A 12,710-nucleotide genomic window follows, 5' to 3' on the forward strand; every position below is an offset into this window, starting at 1 on the left:
TAACACAATATGTGTTGTGAGGGTGAGTGAGGGTGAGGGGTTGAGGGTGAGGTGTTGAGGGTGAGGGGTTGAGGGTGAGGGAGGGTGAGGGTGAGTGAGGGTGAGTGAGGGTGAGGGGTTGAGGGTGAGGCGTTGAGGGTGAGTGAGGGTAAGGCTGAGGTGTTGAGGGTGAGTGAGGGTGAGGAGTTGAGGGTGAGTGAGGGTGAGGGTGAGTGAGTGTGAGGGGTTGAGGGTGAGTGAGGGTGAGGGTGAGTGAGGGTGAGTGAGGGTGAGGGTGAGTGAGGGCGAGGGTGAGTGAGGGTGAGTGAGGGTGAGGCTGAGGGGATGAGGGTGAGTGAGGGTGAGGGGTTGAGGGAGGGTGAGGGTGAGTGAGGGTGAGGGTGAGTGAGGGTGAGGGGTTGAGGGTGAGTGAGGCTGAGGGTGAGTGAGGGTGAGTGAGGGTGAGTGAGGGTGAGTGAGGGTGAGGGTGATTGAGGGTGAGTGAGGGTGAGGGGTTGAGGGAGGGTGAGGGTGAGTGAGGGTGAGGGTGAGGGTGAGTGAGGGTGAGGGGTTGAGGGTGAGTGAGGGTGAGGGGTTGAGGGTGAGTGAGGGTGAGTGAGTGTGAGTGAGGGTGAGTGAGGGTGAGGGTGAGTGAGGGTGAGTGAGGGCGAGGGTGAGTGAGGGTGAGGCTGAGGGGATGAGGGTGAGTGAGGGTGAGGGGTTGAGGGAGGGTGAGGGTGAGTGAGGGTGAGGGTGAGTGAGGGTGAGGGGTTGAGGGTGAGTGAGGCTGAGGGTGAGTGAGGGTGAGTGAGGGTGAGTGAGGGTGAGTGAGGGTGAGTGAGGGTGATTGAGGGTGAGTGAGGGTGAGGGGTTGAGGGTGAGTGAGGGTGAGGGGTTGAGGGTGAGTGAGGGTGAGGGGTTGAGGCTGAGTGAGGGTGAGGGTGATTGAGGGTAAGGGGTTGAGGGTGAGTGAGGGTGAGGGGGTGAGGTGTTGAGGGTGAGGGGTTGAGGGTGAGTGAGGGTGAGGGTGAGTGAGGGTGAGGGTGAGTGAGGGTGAGGCGTTGAGGGTGAGTGAGGGTGAGGAGTTGAGGGTGAGTGAGGGTGAGGGTGAGTGAGTGTGAGGGGTTGAGGGTGAGTGAGGGTGAGGGTGAGTGAGGGTGAGGGGTTGAGGGTGAGTGAGGGTGAGGGTGAGTGAGGGTGAGGCTGAGGGGTTGAGGGTAAGTGAGGGTGAGTGAGGGTGAGGGGTTGAGGGTAAGTGAGCGTGAGTGAGAGTGAGGGTGAGTGAGGGGTTGAGGGTGAACGGTTGAGGGTGAGTGAGGGTGAGGGTGAGGTGTTGAGGGTGAGTGAGGGTGAGGGGTTGAGAGTGAGTGAGGGTGAGGCGTTGAGGGTGAGTGAGGGTGAGGTGAGTGTGGGTGAGGGTGAGTGAGGGTGAGTGAGGGTGAGTGAGGGTGAGGGTGAGTGAGGGTGAGGGTGAGTGAGGGTGAGTGAGGGTGAGGCTGAGTGAGGATGAGGGGTTGAGGGTGAGTGAGGGTGAGGGGTTGAGGGTGAGTGAGGATGAGGGGTTGAGGGTGAGTGAGGGTGAGGGGTTGAGGCTGAGTGAGGGTGAGGGTGATTGAGGGTAAGGGGTTGAGGCTGAGTGAGGGTGAGGGTGAGGGTGAGGGGTTGAGGGTGAGTGAGGGTGAGGTGTTGAGGGTGAGTGAGGGTGAGGGTGAGTGTGGGTGAGGGTGAGTGAGGGTGAGGGTGAGTGAGGGTGAGTGAGGGTGAGTGAGGGTGAGGGTGAGTGAGGGTGAGGGTGAGTGAGGGTGAGTGAGGGCGAGGGTGAGTGAGGGTGAGTGAGGGTGAGGCTGAGGGGATGAGGGTGAGTGAGGGTGAGGGGTTGAGGGAGGGTGAGGGTGAGTGAGGGTGAGGGTGAGTGAGGGTGAGGGGTTGAGGGTGAGTGAGGCTGAGGGTGGCTGAGGGTGAGTGAGGGTGAGTGAGGGTGAGTGAGGGTGAGTGAGGGTGAGTGAGGGTGAGGGTGAGTGAGGGTGAGTGAGGGTGAGGGTGAGTGAGGGTGAGTGAGTGTGAGTGAGGGTGAGGGTGAGTGAGGGTGAGGGTGAGTGAGGGTGAGTGAGGGCGAGGGTGAGTGAGGGTGAGTGAGGGTGAGGCTGAGGGGATGAGGGTGAGTGAGGGTGAGGGGTTGAGGGAGGGTGAGGGTGAGTGAGGGTGAGGGTGAGTGAGGGTGAGGGGTTGAGGGTGAGTGAGGCTGAGGGTGAGTGAGGGTGAGTGAGGGTGAGTGAGGGTGAGTGAGGGTGAGGGTGAGTGAGGGTGAGTGAGGGTTAGTGAGGGTGAGGGTGATTGAGGGTGAGTGAGGGTGAATAATAATGGCACCTCAGCACCGGTGGTGTGAATGCTCATAGGATATTTTTGACTACTGTACATTCTATTGGATACGCTATTTTGCCAGCTCACTGTAACATTAAAACTGGTTGGTTTAAGTCTAACAAAAAATATGATAAAGCTGCACGTGCCTTTTCTTTTTTAAATGTGATGCAGAAGAAAATTATCCATGACCAATAGGACTCTGTCAGTACTGCAAACCTAAGTTACACATACGTCAGTCCGTTCAAAACGAAGACCACAGTTACAAACGGCAGCACCATTCTCAACTTCAAGATGGTGACTATTAAGTTTGGTTCTTTGTTTCAACCAGAAAGTCACAGTGAAAAAAATGAAACTTATTCTTCCATTAGTCACAGTGGGTGGGGCTGAGTCGAAAAATAAAGTGTAGTGTAATCTGCTGCAAAAACGAAGGATTTTGCATGCATAAGAATGGAAACACTTGCCATCTTGCATTATAATCGTTAATAAAGAGGGGCACAAAACAACTGTTTTTGTCCTCTTGTATTGAAATAAACATCGTAAAAGGATGATAATCGCGTGGTAAGCTACACAAACTTGATTCAGTTTAGCTTTGCCGAACTTGTGTGGTGAGGGAAGGCTAGGCCTGCTACTTTTGGTGCTATAATGTGATGTGCAAAAATATTACTACCATTTAGAACAAGGCTTAACGAATCATTAACAAAAAAGGAACATGTAGAAATAAAATCGTTCTTATGCAACCTGTTCCTATCGAATAACTTAAACACTATTAAAACATGCTCACTAAGTGCAAATAGGATCATTAAAATACTATGACTAATCAATAAAGAGACCTGGAGCAGGTTCTATACAAGATGGACAGATTGTGGCTGGATATTTCTTGAAGGGAGTGGGGCGGACATTTCCTTTCCAAACAGCTTCGCGCGGCCCATATGTCCAAAGAAATAAATCAAAGATAAGACCGGCTGATTGTACCCGCGCTGGTGGGATTCGGAGGCAGTGGCACAGATGCCGCTGATATGCTTTTAATTTAAAAGTAAAGCTTTCTTATTGTAAAAATGATTTAAGATGCCAGTGATAATGGGATGAGCTGGATGAGACTACATTTGTTCTGTCGGGGAGGGGTGGGGGAGGGGTGGGGGGGTTGGGAATTAGGGAGGGCGCTGACAAATCTTTATCAGCTACAATAGCACACAAGTGCGCGCTGCATACAAGGGCCGTTCATATCTTCGTGGTTCTCATTTTTCACAGATTTGCGGGGCTTAGCTCGACATACGGATGGCATTAAGAGCATTACAGATTTAGAAGATGTGATCATCATGAGAACAAGAAGAGAAAGTCTGCAATGAACCCAGAGCTGGGCGAGCAGGAGGACTTTCCTTCATCTGGCACAGATATTCGACAGCACTTGACAGAAATCAAAGGAAACCCGTTTGACGGCCATCATTACGAGTGCTTACCCAAAACCCAGACACCAAAATTAGTATGAATACAAAATCTCCTGTTTTATTGAATAAATAGTAGTGGTAAAGGATGTACAATAAATAATTCTGCTGGATGGTCTGAGCATTCCACTAGAAAAGTCACCAACAAAGCGAGTTTCCAGCAAGTCCACCGATGCAATACAATGCAAGTATTGTGTGAGCAGTTTTAGCTTTAGCTTTAGACAGCTGCGACACGGCAGGCAGGGGAGGAGAGTAGGAGGAGGAGGGGGGAGGAGAGTAGGGGAGGCACGGCCTAGCGGCCGTGCGCTTGAAAGTAGATCAACAAGATTCTGTGATCTGCGACACGGCGGGCAGGGGAGGGGGCGGAGCGGGGAGAGCGGCATGTGGGTGTGAAGAAGCCGGGGCCTTTGAAGTGAAGCTATGCTTCACTTCAAAAGGTGTCGGAGGAATGCGGCTGAGGGAACAGACGGCGATTGCGGCTGAGGGAACTGATGTGCAAGCGCTTTTAAGCTCAATGCACATGCGCATTGAGCTTAAAAGTCACGGGCACTGCAAGGAATCGCCACGATTCCTTGCAAGTTAGTTAAAGAGTGGTTAAGCCGCAATAGTCTCGCAAGCTCGATGCGCATGCGCATCGACAGGCGAGACCTAAAAAGGTGACCTTGCTGTCATAAAACCTTTTACTTTCACCTAATATTACCCCCACAATCATGTAATATTATGAAGCTATAAGTGTCATCCACTGGGTTGGGAGTGGGCTTTTGAAGCCTCAGATGCCTTGAAAGTTTGTGAATGCCCTTAAACACATGAAGTTGTACTTATCAGCAAACTCATCCCAGACTCTTTCCCACCCCACAAATGCATACAGATTTTTTCTTCTCAATCTCTTGTGTAAATCCATCTCCTTGAAGGGAAGGGGAACAGAGCATCCCCAATCTTTCTTGGGGTGCTAGGGAAGGGGTTTCAGTACAGGGAAACATTGTCCTGGTGGAGATCAAAATATAAAAGAAAAAAAACGTGCCATTCCACGAAAGTGCGGTCCTCCCACGATGCACATTAGGGAAACGCCAACGCAAAAATATAAAACAAATTCACATGACTTTCCAGGGATTATGCCGCGAACGCTGTCATTGGCCAAGATTTTCAGATGAAGGGTGAGAAAGGATTGCAAATCCCTGAAATATGTTAAACTCTTTCCACGCCAAAGAGAAAATCTTTGTGCGCAGTTCAGTAAATTCCTTTGTGAATCCACCCACTTGAAAATCTTTATGCACAGCTCTCATTCACTCAGAGCTCTGCTTTTGAGACCAAGATTCAATAAGAGTTATTTTCTAAGAACCCCATGTTATGAATTGATATAGTTCCTACTTCTCAACAGTCCAGTAGCTGAGGCTTAATTATGTAGACAAGAAACCAGTGGAAGCTTGGGGGCAGCACATGGGAACATTTGCACAATTTGGAACTGTGGTGGTATTGAAGATAATGGATATTTATTTCTGTACCCAAATCAATGGTACTTTTAGTGACCTCAGAATGATGAAAGGCTGAACAAACCTACAAGGACTTAACCTGAAGCATTTAATCAAACACAGATACTAGGAATGGATGTATTAGTACAATACCCAATAATCTTAGATCCTTAACTCAGGAAAACCAGTTCAGAAAGCAACTCAAAACATGGATCTATTCCCTCCCAGATGATTATGTAATTACTTTCATTTAGTCTCCTAATCTTAACTTCTGCACACTGTCTATTTAGCTCCAGGATGCTCCTTTCGGAGCGATAGTTGCGCTTTAGAAATACAAAAATACAAATACAAATACAAATACAAATATTAGTCCACTGAGCCACTATATCTGCCATACGGCCACTTTATACACTCAGTTTTTGATCTGTAATAGTGTTATAGTCACACTGAAATAGGTAATATTTAAGAAAGAGCAATATAAGAGATAATGGTTCTCGCCTGTGTGCATCCCACAAAGTTCAGAAGAGAATCTTGGTTCATTTAGCAGGATTAAAACCATTACTGTTTAGAGGGAAACTGGTTAATTTGCCATTCCTTTGGGGATCACACTTCTTAAAATATTTGTAAAATTCAGAAGAAAAGAAGCAGCTATTTTTTTTTTACACATCGTTCTCCTCTCTTTGTTCCCTTTGCCCAAGCCTGTGGCATTAGATTCAAGTTCAAAATGGGTACACCATTTTGTTAGAGAATCATAAACATAGATCTGCAGGATATAAAACATTAAGTTAAGACTTGTTTCCCTGTTGGTCTACTTCATGATTTCAGGGGGTGCTAGATCACCTCCGGCACCCCTAGTTCCAGCACCTGAACATTACTACTGCCCTATAATACTTGAATAGCACACTACAAGGGCGTAGCTTAGTCAGTGAGATTCAGGGGGGCGTTAATATCAAATTTCCCAATTAAAAAAGCAGTAGGCCGCAGGGTACATGAGTTACATGACCAAGGTTCTGGTGGACTCTTCCCATAAGGTGCAGGGTCACTACTAATTTGCATTAGGTGGGCGCAGCCGTGGTCTGTGTAGGTAACAACAGTGGGGCCGGGTAAGGATGGATTTAGAGTGGCGATGCAGAGGGAAAAATAAATTAATAATTAATTTTCCCTCAGCATCATCCCTCGAAATCCCCCTTTACCCAGCCCCACCGCCCCACCGGTCTACCGCTGTTACCTGCACGGACCGTGGCTGGATGGGCGTCTGGGGCTGATTTTGATTTTGACGGACATGTACTCTGTTTCAATGGTGATGAGTACCCTGCCTGCCAAACTCACGTTTTGTACCAAAAGAGTTACGTTTAGCCTGTTACCGTAGTTTAAAACTTCCTTGGACACCTCAACGGAGTAGGTGCAATTGGAAGTAAGCCACTTGACCATTGACCGATTTAGAGAGGGCCGTCAGATGGTGTTTTTTTTCCATTGATAGTCGCCGCCAGGTATATCCTAATGGCGAGGGATGAGTAAAAAATAAAAAATTACCCCTGTATCATGGGAGAAAATTGGTGTGGGGGTCATTAGGTTTTTCTGCTTTTCAAAAACAAACTCCTGCTTCGGGAGTTTGTTTGACAGACAGCTGTCATATTTGATGGAGCCATCCGCTAAACTTTTTCTACGTGACGGCGGTGTCTGCCAACGCATAGAGCTCTCCGCCGAGCTAGCGGACATCTCTAAATTTGGAGGGTGGAGAAAAGGCAGTAAAGTCCTGTGCCTCCCTGTCTCGCTTTACTCCATCTGGTAAATCCTAAATCAGACCCTCTGTGTAGAGTGGCACAGAGGGCGAGGGACTGTCAGTGGTTAGACGCTTTGCATGCATTCGTTCCATTATTTATTTGGTGTTTGATTGCCAGCAGTATGTATGGAAACCTGAGGCTGGTGTAGCTTTCCAAGCTCCCTACTGCCAAGGCTTGTGAATACTAAAATGGAGTAAATTTGCATCCATTTAAGGAGCTCTTATATGGGTGCAGATTTGATCCTTTTTTGGTAAACAGGTCACTAAGGGCCAGATGTATCAACATACCCTTTTGCGATTTCTAAATAGCGATTTTTAAGGAATTTAGAAATCGCAAAATGATATGTATGTAGAAATTCGCTATTTTTTAGCAATTTCTTAAAATTCCTTAATTGCGATTAGCAAATTGCTAATCGCAATTAAGGAATAATTTCCCATTCATTTCTATGGGCCTGGAGGCCCATAGGAATGAATGTGAAATTATTCTCAATTTGCGATTCGCAATTTGCTAATCGCAAATTGAGAATAATTTCAAGGGTGCAGGGGTGTCTCAAGAACACCCTGCTGCACCCCTGAAAATGACATGTGTGCGCATATGGCACACATACATGCCCTAAAGGCATGTATGAGCATCACATGGCACCTTTACAAATTGCATAAAGTGCATTTGTAACAGAAATCGCAAATTACCACCAACTACAAGTTGGTGGTAATTTGCGATTTCTTAGCCTAAATTCGCAATTCTGAAATGGTTGATACATTGCATTTAAGAAATCACATTTTGCGATTTCTTAAATGCTTACGCAATATTAAGGAATCGCAAAATTTCCGATTCCTTAATATTGCGAGGCATTTTTTTGCTTCAGACATACCATTTTACTATTTTTTTGTCGCAAACGCTGTTTTTTAGCGATTCGCAGTGTTTGCGACTAAAATTAGCTTGATACATCTGCCCCATAGAGTCATATTTACATAAAAGTAGCGCAATGCAGCACAGCAAGCAAAGTTGCTGCCCTTGCAGTTCTGTCCTCTCCATGTGCTGGAGCATATTGGGTTGCCTATTACCAACGGAGGCACCCTTGCGCAATAGTGCAAGGAAGTCTCTCTCAGGGTGAGGATAGTTTTTGTGCAGGTAGGCATTCCTTCCCGCACAAATACTATTCTTGGAGGCTTTTTTCTCTTTATGTGGGTGCTGCAGAATGCCTTACAAATGCAAAGAGGAAATAACAGCGAGAAGTATAGCTATTTCTACTTGTTATGCCAGCCTCAGACAGGCACACCATTTAGACGCAAACCAATGTTTACTGCTCTTAGTAAACATGAGCTTGCATCAAAATCCATGGGCAGATGCAACTGAATGGCCTGGCACCACCTATGGAACGCCTACCTAACGAATGCTGTTCCTTGCGTTACTTTTTCTTACAAAGCCACACAAATCGACATTTGTGCGGCTTGTAAATGTCAAAAAGGGCTTTGCGTCAGATTGCATAAAAAAAGCGAGGCAACCCAGATGCAAAATCTCTGTAAATCTGGAGCTAAACATATTTTATTTCCTGATCCAAAAAACGAACACGTTAAAATCTCTTATTGAAATCAGGATGAAACGAACAACAGAGACAGGCATAAGCAGATCTGGTTCTTGGACCCCCGACCCAACTATCGAGCCAAGAAAGGGTTTATTTAGGGGGTGTCACACCCCAAACACCCCCCCTGAAACTACACCCCTGGTACCCTGATACTCCATGCTAGCTATGGTTTCGTGCAGCAGTTTAGCGTTGTTACAGCACCCTGTCACTGCTGCTGTGCTGCCCCTCAGAACAGACACACAGCACCATAGTCTTGGCATTGTGCCCAGACACTGAGACAACACCCTTGCTGTATTATGAACAGCAATGCAGCACAGGTGGAGCACCCAGTACGGGAAACAACCTTTACAACCCACTACCATTACAACAAAACTTTTACAACGCAACATCCATTACAATGCATGCCATTACAACGCAACCATTACAACGCATGACACTACAACGCACACCACTACAACGCATAACATTACCATCCAACACTTACCCTACTGTTGCACCCCCTGGAGTTAGAATAGTAATTTTTACCCCTACACTATCCAACACCTACCCTACTGTTGCACCCCCTGGAGTTAGAATAGTAATTTTTACCCCTACACTATCCAATACTTACCTAAACATGCAATGTAATGTTATGCGTTGTAATGGTATGCGTTGTAAAGGTATTATGCGTTGTAATGGAATGCGTTGTAAATGTAGTTTTTTAATTTTCGTTGTAATGGTATACGTTGTAATGGAATGCGTTGTAATGGATGTTGTGTTGTAAAAAATGTGTTGTAAAGGTATGTGTTGTAAAAGTGTGCATTGTAGTGACATACATCCCAGGCCAGCATTCTGATACTCGCACATCACCCCAGCACTGCTAGAGCAATCACGTACTGGTGCAGACCCCTGGCATTGTTAGGGCCAGCCATGATACAGCACTGCAATACTGTTACATTGCTCCAGCACTGGTATAAGACCCTGGCACTGTTAGTGAACAGCACCTTTGCACTTGAACAGTGCCTTGACACTGGTATAACACCTGGGGGTTGTCATAGCAAAGTGACACTAATATACCATTCCAGCACTAGTACATGGCCCTCTGACTGTACTGCTACAGATGAAAAATTGATGCAACATCCTGACATTGACACGCCATGTTGGCATAGCTACAACACCCTGGCACTGATACAGCATATTGGAATTGTAATTGTATTTATATAGCACTTACTACCCCTGACGAGGCATCAAAGTGCTTTAAGTCGAGCAGTACGCTGTTCCGGAACCCATGGTTAATGTTTAGTTCAGTGTTATTGGTTACTGTTTGTTACTAGGATTAGTCTTGTGCGCTCAAAGCAAACCATTCTGTGCAGTCATTTCAGTTTTTTATGGTGGACTACAGTAATAGTGGTTGGTTGCAATCATTAGTGGGGGGGCTTGAGCTCAAGCACATGGTTGGTGGGAATAATTCAGGAGTTAGAAGAGATTAGGAATTGTTAGGTTGCATAGGTATAACTTTCAGCAGGAGGATGAGAGATTGTGATCTTATAAATGAGCTGTGGGAAATCTGCTGCAATAGAGAATAGACAAAGGTGCATGTGTCAGAGTAGGTTGTGCTCGGACAGAGGAGGCATGCAGAGGATGGGAGGGAAGGAGAGGGACATTTGAAAGAGAGAAGCAACTCCACTGACTGTTGCTGCTGTTTCGTTTGGGAGCAGGCTGCCACTAGTTCTCCTTCACCGTTAAACCCCCCTGGACTACTAACTGCTCGCCGGACCTGCTTCGCGGGTACCGCTTCGCAGTTTAAGGAGGGAGCTTACTTGTATCTGGAGCAGAGCGTGAGGGGCATTGAAGCATCTGCGGCAGGGCTGCGAGCAGAGCAGGAGGGACTCCGTTTCCCAGGAGCCCCGGCTCAGACCATTGTCCACACCTGGTCCGCTCTCCCTGCTGGCCACGCCCCCGCCCCTGAGAGGAGAAAACCTTCGCTACCTAGAATCTTCGTGGGACTCCACTGACTGTTGCTGCTGTTTCGTTTGGGAGCAGGCTGCCACTAGTTCTCCTTCACCGTTAAACCCCCCTGGACTACTATCTGCTCGCCGGACCCGCTTCGCGGGTCCCGCTTCGCAGTTTAAGGAGGGAGCTTACTTGTATCTGGAGCAGAGCGTGAGGGGCATTGAAGCATCTGCGGCAGGGCTGCGAGCAGAGCAGGAGGGACTCCGTTTCCCAGGAGCTCCTGCTCAGACCATTGTCCACACCTGGTCCGCTCTCCCTGCTGGCCACGCCCCCCGCCCCTGAGAGGAGAAAACCTTCGCTACCTAGAATCTTCGTGGGACTCCACTGACTGTTGCTGCTGTTTCGTTTGGGAGCAGGCTGCCACTAGTTCTCCTTCACCGTTAAACCCCCCTGGACTACTAACTGCTCGCCGGACCCGCTTCGCGGGTCCCGCTTCGCAGTTTAAGGAGGGAGCTTACTTGTATCTGGAGCAGAGCGTGAGGGGCATTGAAGCATCTGCGGCAGGGCTGCGAGCAGAGCAGGAGGGACTCAGTTTCCCAGGAGCCCCTGCTCAGACCATTGTCCACACCTGGTCCGCTCTCCCTGCTGGCCACGCCCCCGCCCCTTCATAGCACAAACAGGACACCGCTGCGCGGGAGCGCACGGGAGCGTCCCGGGAGAAGCCCGGGACAAGGGCGGGCCGTTTTGAGGCCGTTCGGAGGCAGAAGGAGGCTGGGCTGGGCCAGGCCCCTAATATTTCTAACCTTCCTTTTTGCCCAATTGTGTGTTTAGGTTAGTTAGCTTCTAGGTTACTATATATGTCTAGGTTTTCTCGAGTTATGTCTAGCCCACTGCCTTCTCGTGTAGGAGTCTCGATCCTTGGGCCACTCGATAAATATTTTGAGAAGGTTAATAAGGAAACAGACAAAGAAATCCTACTTGCGGAGAAACGTGCTGAGCGCCGTCGCTCCATAGAACAGCTAAAAAAAATACCAATGATCTCTCCTCCAGACCTAACTAACACACACGATCTGGGCAGTACCGGTAGGCTGAATAGAGATATTGATTTATCCAGCTCTGACCAAATCCCTAGTATTTTTCGTGTCCATAACATATCCTTCGCTCACTCTGCTATAAATAGTGAAGGCAATATAATTAGCCCTCCTATTGACCTTATTGACCTAAACACCCCGGTTGTCCCACCCACAGCCCCACAACTCCATTCAACCCTTACTAATCACTCTATAGATAGCGTAGTTCCTACTGAGCAAATTCCGCAAAATACTAAGAGTGATACCAGAATTAAGTCTATGAGTCTACGTAGGGTTGGTAGTTCCCCGCCAAGGAAAAGAAGGAAAAAGGGTGGTGTTAAAAGAAAAGTCCAAAATCATCAGGACCCCTCTCCCCTTCCAGCTAACTCCATTAGCAAATCACCCGAACCTCCTGTGAGGGAGGAACCACTAGGTACACACCTCCTATCTTCCCTCCCTGAAGAAATGCCACTCTTGTTCACAAAAGAGCATATTGAACACTTCGATAAACTCTTAAAATCATATATGCTGCCATTAATGGAGAGAGTTAGGATCTTGGGGGAAAAAATGGATAGCCTTTTAGCCTCGGCTAATCAAAATACAATTCCCCACCTAACGAATTCCAAGGTCCCGTCTCAACTGAAAGATCAGTCTAGTACCAGTACTGTGATTTCAAGTAAACTCCAAAAAATAAAGGGAAACATAACTCCTAACACTTCTCAACCTCTCCAAAAATCAACTAAACCGACGTTAGCACCCAAGGTAGCCAAAGAGAAGCCCGTGACGGCTGTAAACAAATCAGTTCCACCTATAATTAAGGCAACCATGTTCCCTGGGGCAGACAAAACAAGAGCCACAAACCAAAAAGGAACATTAATCCGTAGAAATACAGTGGACTTACCCCCTGATTCGGCACATTTCGTGATCCTTCTAACTGGTGTCCCTCCGATCACGAATGGAAACCTGGAACATGAGGTAAACCTGAAAAATAAAGTCATCTACTGGCTGAGAGCAAATAGACCCCTCCCTACTCACTTAAATGGAGACATTATCTCGGTAAGAAGATGCAACTGGGTGGGAATTCGTCC

This window comes from Lissotriton helveticus, chromosome 7 (assembly GCF_964261635.1).
Source record: "Lissotriton helveticus chromosome 7, aLisHel1.1, whole genome shotgun sequence".
NCBI lineage: Eukaryota > Metazoa > Chordata > Amphibia > Caudata > Salamandridae > Lissotriton > Lissotriton helveticus.